The sequence below is a fragment of the Cygnus atratus genome, chromosome 9 (assembly GCF_013377495.2).
Source record: "Cygnus atratus isolate AKBS03 ecotype Queensland, Australia chromosome 9, CAtr_DNAZoo_HiC_assembly, whole genome shotgun sequence".
Lineage (NCBI taxonomy): Eukaryota > Metazoa > Chordata > Aves > Anseriformes > Anatidae > Cygnus > Cygnus atratus.
In genome coordinates this window covers 6,576,908-6,597,373 of record NC_066370.1, presented here as the reverse complement: position 1 = coordinate 6,597,373, position 20,466 = coordinate 6,576,908, and the positions used below count along the sequence as shown (strand labels likewise).

Here is a 20,466-nt window from a genome sequence, read left to right as displayed (position 1 = left end):
TTTTTCTTCATGTGATTTAAAAAAGAAAACAACAAAAAAGTGAGAAAAATATCAATCTCATTTACACCTGTCGCATGTTTAAACATATATACATATATAATAATAAATTCCACCATGACTGTTTTTTCAACCAAATTTCCTGACCTAAGAAACCATTTAACTCTGTCTTATTTTTTCCTCTTATCAGCTGTCTCCTTCCCTTTCTTCTGTGCTCCTGTTCTCATAGCAAACTGTCATTTAGGAAACTTGGGTTTAACAGTAAAATACCTTTATACCTACGGGTACATCAGGAATAGTGGTATATTTTGCTTTTTTTTGTTCTAAAATCTGTACAATGATGGTGCAACAGATGAAATGCTAAGTTATCAAAACAAATTCTTTAACTCAGTACTTAATCCAGAGTACAAAACCCCAAAATATTAAAAACACATTCAGAATTACACACAGCCCAAAAGAACGCTTCCCACTAAATTCCTGCTGCTTTGTGTCGACTCAGCCTTTTTCACTCCATCAGCATTGTCAGCAAAGCCAGAGGGAATTTTGCCAGGGTAAATACTGCTAAATGGTGTCCCCTATCCACAGATATTTGGCCTTCTCCCCTGTTGCCAAGTCCCTTCTGCTGTCAGTCTGCCCGTAAGATGAAATGGATATACTTTTTTCCCCCCTAAGTACTCACAGTTTTGAGATAAACACTGACCCCTCGGGCATAAGAATATGCCCTTGCCATTGTGATGTCACAGCTATTTCTAAACTAATTAAGTTAATCGCGTAAACTGAGTAAAAAGTTACACACAGCTTTCCAAAATCATTCTCTTCAGGAGTAGGAACAGCCACCCAGACCAGACTTTCCGGGAAGTGTTCAATTCAACCTGTTCTCTAAACCCACCGCGCTAGTGAGTAACTATACTTTGGTTATGCTTCTACTCCCTTCTCTGGGAGGAGAGATCAAGACCTTGTGCTTGTTTTTAGTCCTTTTCAACCACAGTCAAAACCCCCAAGCCCAAAGAAACCTAGAGTCAAGACAACTTAGGAGCAGAGGGTAACCTGACCCACTTATAACCATCTCCCAAAGTGCTGATACTTGTTGTTTTGCATCTCCTTCTTGTCCTTTCAATATTTATCAGAAAAAGTTCTTCAAAGATCATAATTCATTAGCATGGGAAGATGTTTCCCTTTAGAGTCGAAACAATACCAAAGCAGAGATGTACAGATCTGGGCCACTGCCACCGTGAGCAGCAGACTGACTTTATCCTTCCAAAGCAGCTTCCAGCTTGAGCAGCAACAAGGAGAGAGGGGTAGCAAGAACCTGGCATCCTTCCCAGGAACTCAGGACAGCCCCCACACATGCTGCTTGGTACAACCATGCCCCTAGCCATGGAGCGTGTACCTGGGACCCGTCCCCATCCCCTGCACCTCCTAGTTTCCTTTGCGGAAGCTCCCAGGGCTGCAGGCAGGGGGAAGGCAGGCTGTGCTCCCCCTCGTCCTGCTGGGAAAGCGGGGAGATCTGGACTGGGGAGGCTAAGCACAATGTTACTAGCTGACAGAAGACAAAAGCTGCCTGGGAGCCGTAAGCACTACACCAAGACCCGAGAAAAAAGTCAGTGAGCAAAGGAGGAAGAAAAGTAAAGGCTTCTTTCATTCTCTGTGCTATGCTTTAGTGCATCATTGTCAACACAAACTATATACATCTTCTCTGGAATTAATGACTTAAATTCATCTGCTGATGTCATGCCTATAATACCGTGATTTTTTTCTTTTTTTAATATATAATATATGCTTGAATTTTATTTACAGATGCAGAATTCTGGGGTTTGTCCATTTGGGATCCTGGTACGGATTGAAATATGCATGTCACAGTCTCTAAGGTAACTTCCCAGCTTAATCAAAACAGGCAATGTTTTCGTATGGTTTGCCTTATTGATGTGCCTTCCAAAGACAAAAGCAGGACTATACATTATTCATCGCTGCCTTTTACTTGTTTGGTAACATCAATTAAGACTGGGCTTCCAGGACACTCCTCCCTTTAAAACATCAAAGCCAAGTGACAACTGTTTAAAGCATCTGGACCACTCTCTCTGCCATGCAGCCTTGAACAAGAAGCTGTACACGAGCAAAAGCAAACTTTATAGCAAGAAACTTGCATCATTGCTTGAAGACCTTCATAAAAGAGCACAATGTGAAGACAATAAAAAGGCTTCATCTACTTGTTTCTTATATGCATCACATTTTTAAAAAGCTAGTTGTGCATAATATTTCTTATTTCATCAAATTCATGCTTGGGATGATCCATATGGATTTAGCAATTACTATTGACAGAAAAGGTCACACAATTTTGCCTGTTCCAAAACTTGTCTGTTCCACTTCTGTGCTCAGCAGTCACAGCAGGACTGAATACTTGCTTTCAAATACGTAGAGCTCAATTCATTTTATGTGCATTTTTCCTCAGGGATTTTGTCCAGTTCCAATGAAAGATTCAGCTCGGTCCAAACAAAGATGGATGTCTCACAAAAATTGCCTTGCATTGAAGCTATTTAGAATTCCTGAATTCTCTTACATGAAATAGCTTCCTTTTGGGAAGTGCTTTATGGAGATACCCTGGTTACAGAATTTTATTAGTTAGAAAACCACTTTCAAGAAGTCCTGAAATGAGAACATGTTCCCAAATAATAATGTATGGGCTAAAAAAAAAAAAAAAATCCAGGAAATTCAAAAGGTTCAGCTGTCTGTTAGTCATGAAACAACAAACATAGAACAGACCAAAGTTGTCTTCACATACAGTTGCCATTTTCTGGTGACTATCACATCTTCTTTAAAAACTTGCTCTGAAAATTTGTTTCTGCATGTACCATTTCTAAAAGTTATTTGACTAACACTTTATCTTACTTTAAAGTTCTTTGCTCTGTAATAGCAAGATGCTTCCAATTGTTCACACTGAAGATACAGCTCTGTGTGGGTGTTTTCCTCTTTTCTGGTTTCAGTGTACCCCCGGCCAGCAGTGACGCAGCTCTTCCCCAAGCTACCCGAGTTAAACCCCACTGCTGCCCACAGAAGTTCCGACCAAGCCTGGGGCTCAAGGTTCCTCCTAAAACAAATGCACAGGAGGGGGAAGGAAAGGGGCAGTAAGGGATTTAACAAGCCATCAGAGAAAAGGACTTGAGAATTAGCCTGCACACATTTCTGTCCTCAGTCAGTTCCCAGTGCTCAGTGGCCTGTGGGTGCAGACAGCTCCCAACAGACTTCTGCCTTTCAGCACTGTTCTTCCAAGTAGCTGCTGGCTGCCTCATTCCTGAAACCCCACTTCAAGTCCAAGTTCTCACTTTCTGCATTTGTTTTCCATTGCCTCTCCTAGAAAAAGCTGAGTGTCAAAGATCATCACGTAGAAAGTCCCAAAAGAACAATGCCAAATTTATTTGGGGTTCAAAGTCAGCCATATCGGCCACGCTTTTGATTTTCCTAATTTTCTATGCATGCATCTTGTGCAAAATGGCACATAAGGCACACAATAGTTACAACAAGGGCTACAAACACACTGCTACTCTACAGCTAAATCCATTGCCATAGATATAAAGCATCTGTAATAAATTTACAGGCCATCACTGAAAATGTTACCATTGATGTCCAATCTAATTACATTTGTACACAAGAAGTAATCTAGGGCCCACAAAGAAGGGAAGTTGAAGGAATGACACAGAATACAAAAAAGTAAGCAAACTCTTAAATCTCCGATGCCTCTGACTCTTTTTGGGATCCCCAAAAGCCGCCCCTTGCTTTGTGCAGGTCGCCCTGCAGGCACAGTGCAGTGTGTGGTCTTAATCCTGCGGAGTCTCAGCGAAGCTCTATGTGCCACAGCATTAAACAAGTTTTTGGAAACTCTCCTCAAAAGAAAGTAACACCCATTATGCTGGAAATTTGGTATTTTTGGAAAGTGTAACAACTATGATGCCACCTCAGCATCTACCATTTGCTAAAATTTAAAATATCACTTCAGAAACCTGATATTCATCCGATAAGAACAAAACAGCACTTTGTTCATGCAATGCCAGAATACTTTAAGGTTTACGTAGGCCTTTAATCTTTGCTTTCAGAAAGAAGAAGGTAGGTTTATCGTTGCACCTACGTGACTCCATTCTCTCCAGTGGAAAAAAGCAATTTATTACGGCTCAGCTACGAGCTTTCTGCAGTGCGGATGAGGGAGCAGCGGTCAGGCTGCGGTGCCAGCCGCCTTTGTTCAACAGCTGTGGCTCTGCTCCCAAGATCACCAACCGAGTCCAGCAGGTTAAGAGTGCATGCTACGTTTTTCACAGGGATGTGGTCTGTGATGTAAATGCGGTTGGTCTCTAAACTTGCCTTCAGAAAGCACTCTCAGGAACTCAGATCAGCCATTTCCTCCTTGAAATCTCTCATTCCCAAAAGGAAGGGAAAAAAAACAAACCAAACCAAACCAAACAAACAAAAAAACAAAACACCAAAGCTTCCCTAGCAGTAAGCTTCTGCCAAGAAATTTTAAGTGTTCCCATCCAAACCCTCCTCCCCTTTCTTAAGCTTTCCATTTCTTGCTGCATTATAAATCACTCTGGGGAAATACCATGGACTCTGAACATTTAAGATATGTTCCTAAGTGGTGAACCATCAAGTATTACTAGCCTTTTAAAAATAAAATGGTGTGGGTTATCTGCAGAAGCAAATTACATGTTGCTTTTTCTATATTAATTATTTGTTAGAGGGATTGAAGGCCATAGTAACAGGAAGTTAAATTAGCTCTTATTTTGGAAAACTGCTATATCTGAAACAGAATAAATATCACAAGGACTGAACCGAACTTTGTGGGATACATCAAAATGCTATATACAAGGATTATTTCACTTGGCTGCAAAATGGCTTGTCAAATAACATCAAAATTATTATTTTTTATATTTGAATATAAGAAGAGCTGACCTGCAGCTATACAACAGGCAGTACCTTTAAAAATGCTAGAGCCCCAGTACAAGACAGCAAGTATGCTCATTGTCCTTCAAGAGCTTCTCCTATGCACGCATCCTCCAATTTTGGTTTGTGAATATTTCCGCATAAACAACTCTTAATCAAACCTTTTGTTCCAGGAAGGTCACTGTAGGTTAAGAATAATGCATTAAAATGCTTTTGAAGTATTTATAGAAAGACGTTATAGAAAAGAAGGAATAGTTTAAGCATGATGGCAAGGCTGTATCGCTAACGGAAGTTTCTGCAGAGGTTGAGCTCAGGACACAGGCCCAAAAGCCAAGTTCGTAACCATTACAGCAGAGACACAAACAGAGAGGCTCCGGCCAACAGCAAGCGCCTTCACCCAGCAGCCATTGATGGACTGGTTTCAGTACCACCAAGGGGTGACTTACACATCCAAGGGGCATTTCAGTCTCCTCTAAGTGGTGACAGAAATTAGGGAAATAACATGAAAGGCACAGGGCAGAGCCATGCTCACTCTGATCCAGAGACTTTGTTTACACTTCAGCAAACTTTTAGATACCTATCTTTGGGAATTACATGGATAATGAAAGAGCACTGAGAAGTTACTGCTCACATCTGTAAGGAGAACAAAATAAAGCGTCATCAACTTAAAACTACACATCTAACTAATAAATTCAACACTGGAGTTGAAAGTCAACAAACTAGCGTAAACACTTAGCAGGATTGGTTAGCCAGCACCTACAAAACGCTAAAAAAAAAAAAATAAAATTTTTTTCAACACTATTAAAAGAACCACAGTGCTTTTTGGGAATCTGGAGGCTTTGTGAATACTGAAGCACAGCAGATGTGAAAACATGGCAATCACAAAGGTCACGCTGCTGCCTCTGACGCGTTTCCTACACGATGTTGATCAAATCGCTCAGGTCAGTGTAACCGTGCAAGCACTACGCACGCACTGAGCCAAGCCGTGTCCATCACACTGCAGGGCAACAAGCAGCCACTTCTGAACTGCATACTTGTTTTGCACGTAGATTTGACATGTCCCTCAGGGGACTCTGTTCGGGAATTTAGAGGAGCTCTACATCAGCTGTGCTATGTCTTTGCCATGTCTCTTTGTAAGAGAATCTTGGAGGGCCCAGGAATTGAAATGATTTTATTTTACCTATTTAGATGCAGGCTTCACTGCTAAAGCAGCAGAGATCCATCTCACACGGCTGATACAACTGCAGTGTTCGTCCTGCTACTGCCCACACTGAGAACAAAGTGAAAGTGCTGGACATGACACAACAGAATTTGGTAGACCCCGGCCAAATATTGCGATACGGGTTTGATTAGCTGGGAAATCCCTGTGTGGATGAAAGGCCACATTTATGTATTACCATAATAAACTCAACTGGTATGAAGTACGTCCAGAGTTGTGTCCTAAATACAGCACCTTCACAGAGCTCTGCGAGGACCTTGGCTGATCTGCCCATCACATGCTCCTGAGGCCGCTCGAGTCCAGACAGAACCGTCATTTCCCTCTGGCAATGGCAACCTGTTTGGTATAGGCAAGTCACTGCCGCTTCCAAAGGAAGCAAGGCTGCTCCACCTCTCAGGGGCTCTGCAGGGCTCCTGTGGTGCCAAATTGCAACAGTGAAGGATGGAGAAATGACAACAAGAAAGCTGTACTGGTCTTTATACCCTCCAACCCCCTCATGCACACACTCTGTTTTTGCTTTAATACAATTTTTGCTTCACAAAGCCACATTTAAAAAGAAAAAAAAGATCTTGTATTTTCAATTTTAGGGGGATTTTTGCAGAAAACGCATACTGTGGTACAGCAATATAGTCTAACAGATACTAACAACAGAATATATAGCTCAGAGCAGACCTCTGCTAGGAACATTTGAAAATGCATCATCATTATCTGCCTTTCTCACTGGAAAAAAAAATCATTTCCTTTCCAAAGCACATACGTTAAAGTCCAATATCCGAAGAATTTTAGGTTTTCCTATTGCTATTACTGAGAAAGGAAAGCAAAAAGCAAGTCATTAAAAGGAGGTGACCTTTCTGCCAGACTGGCTTCCATTCCAGCAGCTTTCACACAGTGAGAAAATCTCTGAAGGTATTAACAGAGTGGGCATTTGCAGAGTCTTCAACATGAAACAAAGTTTGTACAGTTAAAAAGCAGCACCAGGGAAAGAAGTTCTGAAAAGGAGCCAGCTGTGCCACTCAGGAGGAAAGGGGAGGGAGGCACTTGATGCATTAAGACCACATGCTTGTTTATTTCTTTTACAGACAAAAATGAGTGATTGAGACCCAAATGCTTCTTTATTTCTCAAGAATACACAGGAATATGCTAGGATATCTAAGCTGGACAAATGAACTGTAACATCTGATTGCCTCTGGAAGAGCTGCAGAGTTAGGTTGTTCATCCTGTGAGGCTGCTCGTATGGATGACATACGACACACACTGCTGCCCCACAAGTGCGATGACCGCAGTGACCGTGCTGCCGAATGGCCTTGCTCTGTACCAGCGGAGTGCAGGCACCATTTGGCAACTCGCCCTGTCTACCCCGCTGCAGAGCAGCTACAAACCACCGCAGCTAGGCTCACTGCAAGCCTCTCTAGTATAAAATACAGCTCCACCTTCATTATATTCAATCACTTTTCATGAATATCCTATTCGCATTTTGCCTTTTAAAGAGACAGTGGAACCCTGTCCTGAATTATTTACCAACAATGCTCCATTGCTCTGTCAGCATCCCTGTCTTTGAATCACAACCAGAAAAAAAAAAAAAGATGAAAAAAGTAAGGGGACTTGGGAACATTTTTCTGAAGTAGATTAGATTAAAATACGAAGGCTCACCTCAGTGTCTGCAGTTGCTGCAAATAAGCCCAAAGATGAGGTTACTCACTTGCCAACACCAAGAGCTAGCCTGAGTATTGCTGGCAAAATTTGTAGTGTTAAGTTAGTAGCAAAAATGCCTGTCATATTAATTATTCATGATGAATACTCTCTTCTCAGTTTAGTTTATCATGACAAGTTGGAAAGAATCACAGTGGCTCTTCTTGGCAAGAATGGTATCGGAGCTCCGGCTAGGATGCGTCCAGCCTAATTCCATGACTGAACTCCTCAGTCTCAAGGAGTGAAGCTGCACGTCAGTCATTCCATTTAGTCATACTTAGGAGCCTGAAAAAAAGCTCTTCCTTCAGCAGCTTTCAGCACATTTGAACAAAATGACTGTGAAATATACTCAGAACACAACAGATGGCTTATTCTGAAAATGGGCAGCAGAACGCATCAAGGGGATGGACCCAGCAAGTGTCTTTCAGCAGTGAATTAAGGGGCACGTGTCAAAGGCAAATGCTCAATCACACCTTCAATTCCTTCCAGTTTGTAGCAAAAGTTAACAAAAAGCACACTTCAATTTCTCAGATTTAATGCAAATTAAATACCTAATCCAGTTTCCTATTACAGAATCATTCAATTACACTATATAGTAAACGAGCAGACTGCATTAGTGCAATTCTAATGTTTCTAACATTCTGATGCACTAATTCAACATTTAAGCCTGATTTAAGATTGACTGGATTTAGCTTGGAAGAATAGATTAGAAGAACTCACACTATAGGACTTGTTAGAATGAAAGCAGTAGCGGGGAGAAGATGGGCCAGACAATAATCAAAGGCAGTCACAGTGTAAAGAGCAACTGCTTAGAAAGCCATACAACTTCAGAAATAAAAGTAGTTTAGGATGAGTATCAGAAATGAGCTATGGAATAACCTCCCAAATCAGAGTATAGAAGTTTAACTGATTGAGCCGTATTATTAACTGGTTGAGCCGCCTAAGCTTTATCTCATCTACAGAAAAGAGTTGCTCTGCATTTCTGCAGTATGCTGCTGTTGGCTTCTGCTCAAAGTCCATTTAAATAACTGGACACTTAAACCATTTTTGCCTGCTCTCTGGGACTGCAAACTGATGCTGCCATCCCACCAAGCAGCACCATCAGCAGTGCACACAAGACTGCAGCTGGCAGGATGAGAAAATGGCACTGCACTGCCCAGATGTAGGAAGGCCACTATTAGACTTTTTCTCCGTCTGGAAGTCTTTTATGCAGCAAAAAACAAAGACGAAAAAGCCCTTGTCTTCTATAGGCACACAACAACACACGTGTGCATGCTCAGAGTCAACTGTAGTGGCTGAAGGAACTGGTAATTACAGTGGTTCAGAAATGGCTTGATTTCAAGTTGATAATGTGCTTATAACTATTAGCTTCTTCTATTACCAGATGGGATGTATAATGTGAAAAATAAATGACAAAACACTTCCCAGGGTTGCTCAAATGACTGATTTGTAGCTGCAGGCATCTAGCAAGTTGTGAATGAACACTGATGTAAAAAAGCATCTCTAGCTGGGACCACAGTAATTAGTCTTTACAAAATTCATTGGAACACTGTCAGGGAGAAGAACAAGAAATGTAAGTAATTTATGCACAATAATTTTAAACAATTGGTAGAACTATAAAAAATTTAAACCAGATATACAGCATATAGCATGCAGCACCTGTGGATTTCTAATCTTTTCTAACAATATCACTTTCCTTGAAAAAATGTTGATTAGCATAGGCACAACAAACAACACATAATTTTGTCAGCCTAAATTATTGCTTCTGCCACCACCAAATATCTATCTCCAATGTTCTTCCTGCAGTACAAAATAACATAAAAGGCATCCCTTTCTGATTTCACCTATGACATTGCCTTACTAAAGTGGAATTTCCAAGGAATGACCACCTATGAACTATTAAATTAGTTGATGCCATAATTTATCGCAATTTACATGCTTTTAGCATAATAGTGATGAATATTATAAAGCGACTGAATTATGGCCAACGTGCAATATCATATTTAGAATCTAATACATGGAACAGTTTTGTTAATACAGCATCCCTAATGTCTACTCATCCCATCCAGTGTTCTTACTAAAAACCAGTGTGTGCTCCTGATGTTACGTGGTCTTTCTGCATGAGCAATGTCTATAAATACCTCTCGACTTGAGAGCAAACAGTGGAAGAGAGTGATTTGATCCTGGATGTAACAGAAACGTGGCAGCAGAAGGGATGGCAGTAGCAATGCAAGTAGAACAATTTATTAGCATGAGAACTATTCAGACAGACTAGACGCAACAGAGAGAGTCTGACTACATGGCGTGGAATTCTTAGTTTTATAGCCTCAGTTTTTGTTGCAACAATATGATCAAGCCAAAGTTACACTGTTCCACACCAGCAGAGAAGCCAGCCCTCCATCTCGTGCCTGCCAATGATAGTAATAATGATAAATGGATGCAATATAGTATATAATGAATAAAAACTAAGATCCAGCACTGAGCTGTTAGCATGTTATCATAGCAATATATCTCACCTATTCTCAACTATTTTAAGACTGTACGTAAATGTCACTAGATACTACAAAAGAATTTTAATGTTCCTGATTCTCCAGTCCAACTACAGCTTGTCATGATGAATCAAAAATCATTTTGTTAGGGTTCAGTTATTCTTTATGGGGGTCAGCAAATCAAGTTAACTAGCTGAAAAATTGTTGAATATAGCACCTTGAGAAAAAGCACAAGGTGTCACGACCCGGTTCTACCTCCTGCTTTCTAGATAGGCTTAGGCTTACTCAGCTATCATCACACACTTGATATAGCCTGCCAACCAAAGTATTTTCTTTTAAAACAAACATTTGAATTACAGATTATAAAGAGCAGTCTGTTTAAGCAGGTGCACTGTCAATCGCTGCCATTCTCGAATTTTGCCTTACCTACTCAAAGTCAAGAGAATATCTTGCTAAAATTAACAGCGCATGCCAAAAATCTCTCCACAGCTGTGCAGGATAAAGTAGAGAAGAACAGATTTAAGCTTTAATTAAAACATTCAAAATGATATTCAATCAGGAAAAACAGGACAGAAATGCAAGCCTCTGTTCCTTTGCCATCCAAGGAAGGGTACATCAGTGTTTCAACACCATCTTTGGACCCACTCAGGAATGATATCAAACATACGACTTGCAATTTTTTTTTTCTTTAGCCTCAGAAGAGGCATGGAAAGACACGAAAAGAAAAAGCACTGTAAATGGCAACTCTCTTCCTGAGACAGGGAATACAGGGGGTGTGAGAGGCACACAGTAGCTCTAAAGACAAAATTATCTGAATATCAGGAATATTAGTACACCAACAATGTCCATGGCACAAGAAAGACTTTTAGTAAGTCTAGGAAGACAAATCTGCAGAAGAATTTCAAAAGTGGATCTGCTTTACCTATATAATGTAATTGTCTCCTATATTCACCAGCTTTACCTATACAATGTAACTGTCTCCTATATTCACCAGCATTTGTAGACTTGTGGTTAACTCTTTCCCTTCAAACAGGATGGCAGATAAGTAATAATAAGAGGGAAAAAAAAAAAACCCTTGCAGGTCAGAAGAATTAACTGGTATCTTGCTGAAGCTAGCAAGGTCATGCAGTATTCATGCATGGAGGACGGAAGTACACTCATCAGCTTATAGTGCTATGGGGAACTCCCCATCTGAAGCTCTCACCATTTGTAGCCATTAAAAAGGCTGCACTATTTTATCTGAAAGCAGCTGATAGGTTAACGGCTGCATTTCTCACAGAGCCCCATGTAGGCAAAGGGGTGGCTTACAGTTCTTGCAGACACCGTGGGAGCTCCTGCTGCTGCTAACACACACGACTGGGCTGTTCTCCCCTAAGCGCAGGGGAACACTGAGAAATACTTAAGCCAACTGATATTCCTGAATGGAAGAAAGAATTATTGTGTTACTATCAGATGGCTATAGATGCTATATTGCATACTTTCATGGACCCTAATGAAACCTTTACCGTTTAATGTTGGCTAATACATGACCTTTTAAATTAATAAAAATATAGAAAGTAGCTACTTTGTATTAAAAGTAGACCCTTTCAATTGAACTATTTATGTCTACCAAGAAGTGCTAGGCCAAACTAATACTGCATGTTTGCAACCTTCTTTCTAAAAATACACCTTTATAGTGTATTTATTTCTACTAGCTATTATTTCTCTACAGCATAATCACGGAAACTGCATGACTGCACTACTTCTAGCCCACACGTGTTAAATAAGTGAGCTCATTTTGTAGAAACTTTCACACCCAGGTCTGAAATCTGTCTGTTATAATACAGTATTTACTTTTCACCTGGGTTGTAAACTATTAAAACCACAAAGCCAAATCTTGCAGACAAAACTCACATTCACTAAAATCCTATTTGAAAACTTCACAATTTTGAGCAATGCTATTCATGGGGAAGACACCAGTGGCGAAGGAGGGAAGGAGAACCTCTACAAATTATTTCATGTTTGAAAACAGGATCTCTTTAAGGGGTAACCTTCCCCTAAAATAGGATTTGCAAGCTTTCTACCCTCGATTTCTACTTTTCCCTTATTCTTTTATGTATACTGGTATCAGCTGTTACATGACATGCGCTAGTTAAAATACGGAACATGAACAATGACTCCAGTAAAATGCCTGTGTGTTAAACAACCACATCTCACAAGCTGAGTCTTCAGATCTGATGAACTATTGATCCTTTTTCTCCTTCTTCCACTCTACCAGTCTAACGAACTATTGATTCCTGCCTCCTTCACCCATTTTCTGCTTTGGTTATGCATGCCCCTCCTCCACTTTCTGAATATACTTGTCTATATAGCCTTCGGCAGGGTACAAGCTCACCCTTCCTCCCCAGTTCAGCCATGCCCTTCTGTACCCGAACAGCTGCTGGTCTGTCCCCATGGTGGGTACCTGACAGAAAAACTCAGCGTCAGAAATACAGCATACAGCACTGATCTGTACTCTGCAATAGAAAGAGCATTGCAAAGGATGTGGTTCTCCCTCCCAGTGCCTACTGCATGCTGGCACTGCTGTCCCCTCCTGCCCTCCACTAGGCTTGATCCTACAGCCCTGAACCTTCCTTGCCCCTACAACAGTCCACCACAAAAGGATCCTCCCTGCTTTCTGAGAGGGTTTGCATAACATAGTTGCAGGGGAAAAACTGCTCTCAGCCCTTGCTTGGTTTGTTTGTCAACAGTAGTATTTATTGTGCTCTGCAACTACATTCTGACTGATTTCTCTCATTCCTTAAAAACCCCAAACTATGAGCACAATTCCTTCCAGACAGATGAGGAAAACACCTAAACCTCCTTGAGACTGCCCAAGCCTCTGCTTGTTTGTTTTTCTACAAGCAACAGCTCCCTCCTCCTTCCTGCAAAGGCTGGCAGGGCACTGCCTGTTTCAACAGCTCCAGTCCCACGAGCCACCCCGCAATGTGCTTCCAAGCCAACAAGGCATAAGGCAGCCAGCGACCACCCTGGCATGCTGCATCCCAGGCTGGGTCATGGTTTTAGCCTCCAGAACCTCATGGCAAAACCACTGAAATTGGCAGTTTCACTGTTCACAAGCAATCTATCTGGCCTTTCCCTCACTGAAGCCTTTCCTTTACTGAACTGACACTGCTGCAGGTAGTGCAAGTGCCCGCACTGCATGGCGGCAGGCCAGGGGAAGCCATTGATGCCCTTGGTGGTTCCACGCAGACCTGCTGGAGTAGAAGTTTAACCAAGATAGAAAAGTAAAGAGTTCTCAAGTAAAATGTTTCTATTATTCTGTACACGTTCAGAAAAGCTGCACTTAACAGCTGCTATACATCATTTCAGCCAAGAGTTTTCCCCCCAAATCCTCTCTTTGCTGGCGGCCAGACGGATGAATTACTGCCTCACTACGGCACCGCCACAGACCTTTCAGATCTCCTTCCCATTTCCCTGTGCAGCCTACTTTGCCTTCACAAATCCCTACCCTCCTCTCTGGAGGACACAAATGCTAAACCCGATGACAAAGCTCTACTTTGAGCTTTCAAACTCATTAGCGAGTGTGACCTCAGTCAAACACCATACTTGCAGTTTCTGCTGCAATACTCAACCATAACCCAGCTGAAGCCAACCAATTTGTAACATACACACGCCTGTTCTGCGGATCTCTCATAATCTGGAGTAAATCCTTTATCTCTCATGTATTACTCAATGTATGAAACCAACTGGGTTTAAATATGAAACAAAAAGCTGCTGATGTGGGTGGTACTTACAAAACCATTATTTTCCCAATTGGATTCTAGTTTTTAAAAAATTACTTGTTCCTTAATACTTGGAGATTAAGGATCAGTTAGGAAAGAATATTATCTGAGTAATACCTAATACCCAAATATTTTGAAAAAGTTTGAAAAATTTATCTATTTTTGGAGGACTGAAAATAGTAACTGGTTCCTCATTAGCAGCTTTCTCTCCCAAAATCACTGCTGTCATAAAAACAGAAGTGTGAACACTAGTCATTCCTAAATTTTGTTTGTTGCTTATTGTGAAATACTTTTAAGACCTTTTTTATTTTATATATATATATATATTTTTTTTTTTTTCTGGAAGTACAGTGCCAATTGCTTCGAAAGGGACAGCGTGGGATTCCTCCCAGCAACCCTCCCGCTGGTAAGCATGCTCCATCAACCTTGCTGCAACAAGTGATACTGCTATCACATGATAAATAATGTGTTAGCACGGTCCTAGAGAGTAGATAATGGAGACAAAGAAGAAGGTAAAATCAACCACTGCTGTCATCTTTACCTCAGGGTAAAACTTAGTGGCTCTCATATCTTCCTGCTGAAATCTGATTATTTTTTCTTCTCTTGGACACCTGTTCTAGTGCAAACCAATGCAGTATTAAAGGAGTGGATTTTAAACAGAGTGGCAATATACAGGACTAGCTCACATGGAAAGTTTATTTTACACTACTGTTTAGAAAAAAAATACTGGAATGTTCTTCAATTTATCACAGGGAAAAGAAAAAAAAAAAAGCATTTGCACTACCCAAAATCCTGGGCTGTGTGAGAACACAGTAAAATAGTCAGCATGTGAAAAAGAAAAAAGTTTTATAAAAACAAACAAATGACCAAATAAGAGGACAATTCGTGGTCCCAAGTTAACTCCCATGGAGCTTAACAGTATTAGAATTTCATCCAGGCATTTTTCAGACAAAACCCAGAAATACTTGCTTTGTTAGGAACATTAATTGCAAAACTAAATGGGCAAAACCCTTGGTCAGTTTATTCAAATAGGGGCTGTCATCCCCAGAAGAGGATGTGTAACTCAGCAAGTATGCTGGGAAAAACCTTCCTGAACCTTTTCCCTAAAGCAGGCACCCCCAAAATACCACAGAAAATCTCAAAGCTTCATTTCATCACAACAAACTGGAACAAGATAATAATAAATAAAGGAATCCAGCTCATTAGTAAAATGACACCAAGCTGTGTGGTGGGGCCGACCCGCTGAAGGGAAGGGATGCCACTCAGAGGGACCTGGGCAGGCCTGAGGCCTGTGCAAACCTCATGGGGGTCAACAAGGCCCTGGGTCAGGGCAAACCCAAGCACAAACACAGGCTGGGCAGAGAATGGGTGGAGGGCAGCCCTGAGGAGAAGGACCTGGGGGTGCTGGTGGATGAGAAGCTCAACACGAGCCAGCAACATGTGCTTGTGGCCCAGAAAGCCACCTGTACCCTGGGCTGCACCAACAGCAGCGCAGCCAGCAGGGCGGGGAGGGGATTCTCCCCTCTGCTCTGCTCTCGTGGGGCCCCACCTGGAGGCCTGCGTTCAGCTCTTAGGCCCCCAGCATAAGGAGGACATGGACCCGTTGGAGCAGGTCCAGAGGAGGCTAGGAGGATGATCAGAGAGCTGGGGCACCTCTGCTATGGAGACATGCTGAGGGAGTTGGGGTTGTTCGGCCTGAAGGAGAGAAGGCTCCGGGGAGATCTTACAGCGGTCTGCCAGTGCCTAAAGGAGGCTGAAGGAGAGCTGGGGAAGGACTCTGTGTCAGGGAAAGTAGTGATAAGACATGGGGTAATGGCTTTAAACTAAAAAGAGGGTAGGTTTAGAGTAGATAAAAAGAAGAAATTCTTTACTATGAGGGTGAGGCACTGCCCAGGACTTAAGTTAAAAGGCCTGTAAAGAAGCTTCTTTCCCTCCTGCCATGGCCTGGCAGCGCACGTGCTTTCCTTCTGGCTTGCTTTGAGCTAATCAACTCAGCCATTCTCTGGGTCAAGACAAATTAAACCCGGCACATCCATGGAGAAGCTATTTCTTCCATCCCTTCAGGGACGCAGACCCTTGGCCATGTGTCAGCTTCCTGCTCCTCCCGACAGCCATTCAAGTCCTGCTGCGCTCAGGCTCGCTTCTGGCCTTGTCTCTCTCTAGAAAAATCCTTCCGAAAATCCCCCTTGGCCAAGCACACAGAGCTGCTTTCTAGGAAGGAACCATCAATCCTTTCCTCCCCAGGGTCTCATGTGATAGCAGGGTGCAACCCCAAGATCAAGCAAAATAGTCCTCACACTGGCTGCCCAGTCACTCCCTTTTTTAAAAACAAAACAAAACAAAAACATCTGTTAACATTCAGGAAATTGTGAATAAATGCATTATGCAGTGTTATCACTCATCATACCTTCTCAACTTCTGGTAGAATTTGCTCAGCCTTCATCATAAAAACACTACTTCTTTGTCTTTTCCAACTTTGTTAATCATATTTAGATGGAGAAATTTTACTGATTGCTTAGCAGCTGAATTCATGTAGAGTAAGTTTTGACATGCATGCAGAGGTCCCTGATCTCCATCATTGCGTATTTGCATGCCTTATAGTGTACACGCCTTCCACTGTAAGATCTGGGGGAAATAAATAGATAAATTGCCCACCTAACAAAACAAAAAAGCACGTACCGTCACAGCTTTGGACCCTGTCTGCAATCAACAACAGGCTGGCAGCAAACACACAGAGGCTTCTAATGGATTTCTTTTGTGTATTGCCTTCTGATACCTACAGATGCTACGCTCTTCTGGCTAAGCAGAAGGAATGAATCTGACTGCACAGCACAGTTACGGGATATGGTAATACCACCAGTATATAAACATTAACAACAACAGGCAATAACCCTGACATGGAGAGTTTGTATTTCCAGACTACCTCCCCTCCTCCAGTTCTGTGAAAGCTGTAATAGCTCATGTTACTATAAATCATCAGTTCCACATATTATTTCCCAGCTGGAATAGCATTTGACTTATTATTCTTGTAAATTCATGTGAGTGCTTCAGACCTATTACTACTAAATAATTTAATCAGCAAGTGTCTCCAAACCTGGCTGCAGGAGCAGACTAAGTTAGCTAACTGAATGCAAAAACCATTATTTGAATCATAAGCTACCAGAGCTCAAAGGCAGAATTTCACTGCATCACCTGTATTTCTCCAACTCATAGAGGAGAACTCAATAACACAAACAGCTCCAGGAAACCGTTTAATTTCCATTTTGAAAAAATTGCTCACATTTTCTTCACCAGGCAATATATCGCTGCATCAACAGCATCAACCAAAGGATGATGGGAAGCATGCTAACAGTAATGACCTATTACCCAAAACTAACTTTCACACAGCATCCTCCTCTTCCAAAATACTCACTGCAACAAAAGCCTCATTGTTGTGGCTCCATCCCAACATGCACAGATGCTCAACAGATGCTGCCAGACTGAGAAGCGAGGCAGAAATGGGTGCCACAGCTGTTAGGAACACGGCAGGGCTCGATCTGTTGCTACTGAAGTCAGCAGAACGCCACTGAATTTCCTGACAGTAGACACTGAAAAAGGCTTATCCTCTGCAAACACAGACCCAGGATGCCTGCAAAACAGCTGTATGAAAAGTGGCCTCATCTTTCTATTGTCTCTCAGGCTCGGGAGGTGCATCCACCCCCTTACCTGTCCAACAAGAAAAGTCCTCTCTGTCAAGGCCACACTGAAGGCAGGGTGTGCTGGGCACATCTCACAGGGTGAGATGCACAGATCACTCCCAAGAGACTGAATTTCTGTTCAAAGATGTTTTTTGAAAGTCTCGTACATTTGTCTGTATTACCACCATGAGCATTTAGAAATCTTGAATAAAATTTCAACAGCAACACAGACACTGGAAATGGTTTACCCCCTTATTCCTATTAAAAAAAAAAATAAATAAATGTTGGTAACATAAGAATGGACATTAGGTTTCTCCTTCCTCCCACAACATTGCCAACTCTTCAAAAGGGCTTTCACAGACAACCATTTCTTTTGGAAGTCTCAAGACGAAGATGATGCTAGATCTTTTTCCATACACTGAAACAACAGTCTTTCCTATTGGTTCTGACCAGAAGTACTCCACTTTCTGAACTATGAATCTTATTTTTTCCTGATATAATCTGAGCATTGCCTATGATTATTCATCTATGCACATTCCAAAGTTTGTTTTTTCAATCACTGTTTAGGACTGATGGTACTGTGATGTATGCTTCATCCTGAAAAACTGACAAATATGTTACATCCTGAATTACAGGAACACTGAGGTTCACCCAACTTCCACACAAGAATTTCCATCCAACTTAGACTGAAGAAATTATGTATTTATTTCACCAGTATACATCCTGCTTATGCTTCAGAGTAATCACTCATGTTGGATGAAAGAACCCCTGCAGAAAACAGTCTTCATCTCAAGAAACATTAATGGTGGAGATTGTTACAAAGCGTAGAGCACTTTGCTCTGTTAGGACACAACACGTCCTCGGGGATACACTTTGGCTCACGTTTTACAAAAACAGGAGTCATCTGAGCTGGCTTTAATGAAGTTCCAGTGTGGAAGGAAATAGTTCAATGTGGAATAATCACAACATTCATTCCTGAAGTCTGGTTATAAATATTAGCTTTTGCTAAATAATGGCAGAAAACCACTTGTACTGCTAAAAAGATAAGTATTGTACATACCACTATCCACACACATGCCATGATCTGTCTTAACAAGACACACATTGTGACAGTCAAGGAAACAAGGGAAGAATAAGAATTTTCCCCTTTTGGCTTCTGTAATGACCAACTACCCCTGCGCTTGGTGCAGAAAGCATCCACAGAGAGCCCGACCCCACAGAGACCCAGCCAATGCCCCGAGTGCGACCACCCCGCAGACACACAAAGGGAAGCCGAGAAAGAAAGAGAATCGCACTTGGCTGCTTCAGCAACAACAGTACCGGAGTGCTTCTGGCACTTTACCCTGCGCGGTTTTTTCATCAATTCCAAAAAATGTCCCAGCTCCGCTCCAGGTACAGGAAATGGTGATTCAGCACCAATGAGCTGGCAGCTCTGCTGCATGCAAAGCGCCTCGACAACCAACATCACCAACACACAATCCTCCTCCAAGCCCTACAACATCTGCAAGTCAAACTCGTTGCAAGAAACATAACCAGGAGAAAATGACAGTTGACAACACGGGTGAAGTGTGTTTACTTCTGTTGCTGCTATGTATTCCTTATCTATCTAAATAGCATTTATCCATTTTTATTTAAGGTGCCTGACACTTGGTAACAACTTGGTTGCCTGACACACCAAATCACTGAACAGACTGCAGATAATCCCATTTTCAAAGCAATGCAGGGAATTTAGACATGCATCAATTTTAAATTGTGCTCTGAAAAAACAATTTGCCGTGCTGCACAACCTAGCAAGATTTCTTTTGACAGTTTCCAAATAAAACCCAACAAATAAATGAGGCATAATAAGAAAACTCATACAACTGGTATTAAATCCCTGAAAATACTGTAATTACATTTTATGCCATAAACATATTCAATGTCTTTACAAACTCAGAAAGCTGACCCACCTTCCACTGGGCTATCAGGATTTATCAACTTATTAGGGTTGGCAATGTTCAGTGCCTGGCCCCACAGCTAAGTGCTCTGCAGGCACTGCCCAGCAGTCCAATACAAGCACCTGCCAGGGGATTTTCCACGCTTGCTTGAGCTTCACAAACAATATCTTAGTGTCGTCCGTCCTCCCCTCCCCCCAAAAGCCAGAAACAAAAAGAATTAAAAAAATTGCCTTTTGTATTTTAAACAGAAAAAAAAAAAGAGGCATGGGTAGATGCTTGTTCATCTGAAGAGATGGTTGTATGAGATGTATGAGCTACAGCTCATCATCATGTAACAGTCCTCACTTGTTCTCCTCTTTTCTCCCTCCCAACTTCCAAGAAACACTGTGATAAATGTAGATAAAGAACGCGATTTCTCATATATTAAAGTGATATCCACATTTAAAAAAAAAATAACCCCCCCAAAAAACAAAACAAAACAAAACAAAACAACACAGAAAGCACCATTCACAACAAAACAAAGCAAAGCAAAACACAGACTCCCCCTCAGGTCATCTGTGGCTTTAAAGGTAGCATCCCGTAAGTACAGCTTCCCGCAGGTGGCAAAGTTATGGCTCCTGAGAAACCCAGGCAAACTGGCAGCAGAGACCGGCAGCCTTTTGCATGTTGGCCATTTTCCATTCTGTGACATTTTAATAATCAAACTCAAGAAAGAAATATATACGTTTATTCACTCCAAAACACATATTTGTGGTCCTCTGGAAA

The 20,466-nt window shown here is 41.7% G+C and overlaps 1 protein-coding gene across 6 annotated transcripts in view; it reads right to left on the bottom strand.

The window, feature by feature from the left end:
- Positions 1-20,466, bottom strand: part of SPSB4 (splA/ryanodine receptor domain and SOCS box containing 4) — a 93,217-nt gene that overhangs the window by 13,685 nt on the left and 59,066 nt on the right. The gene's annotated exons all lie outside the window — the stretch shown is intronic.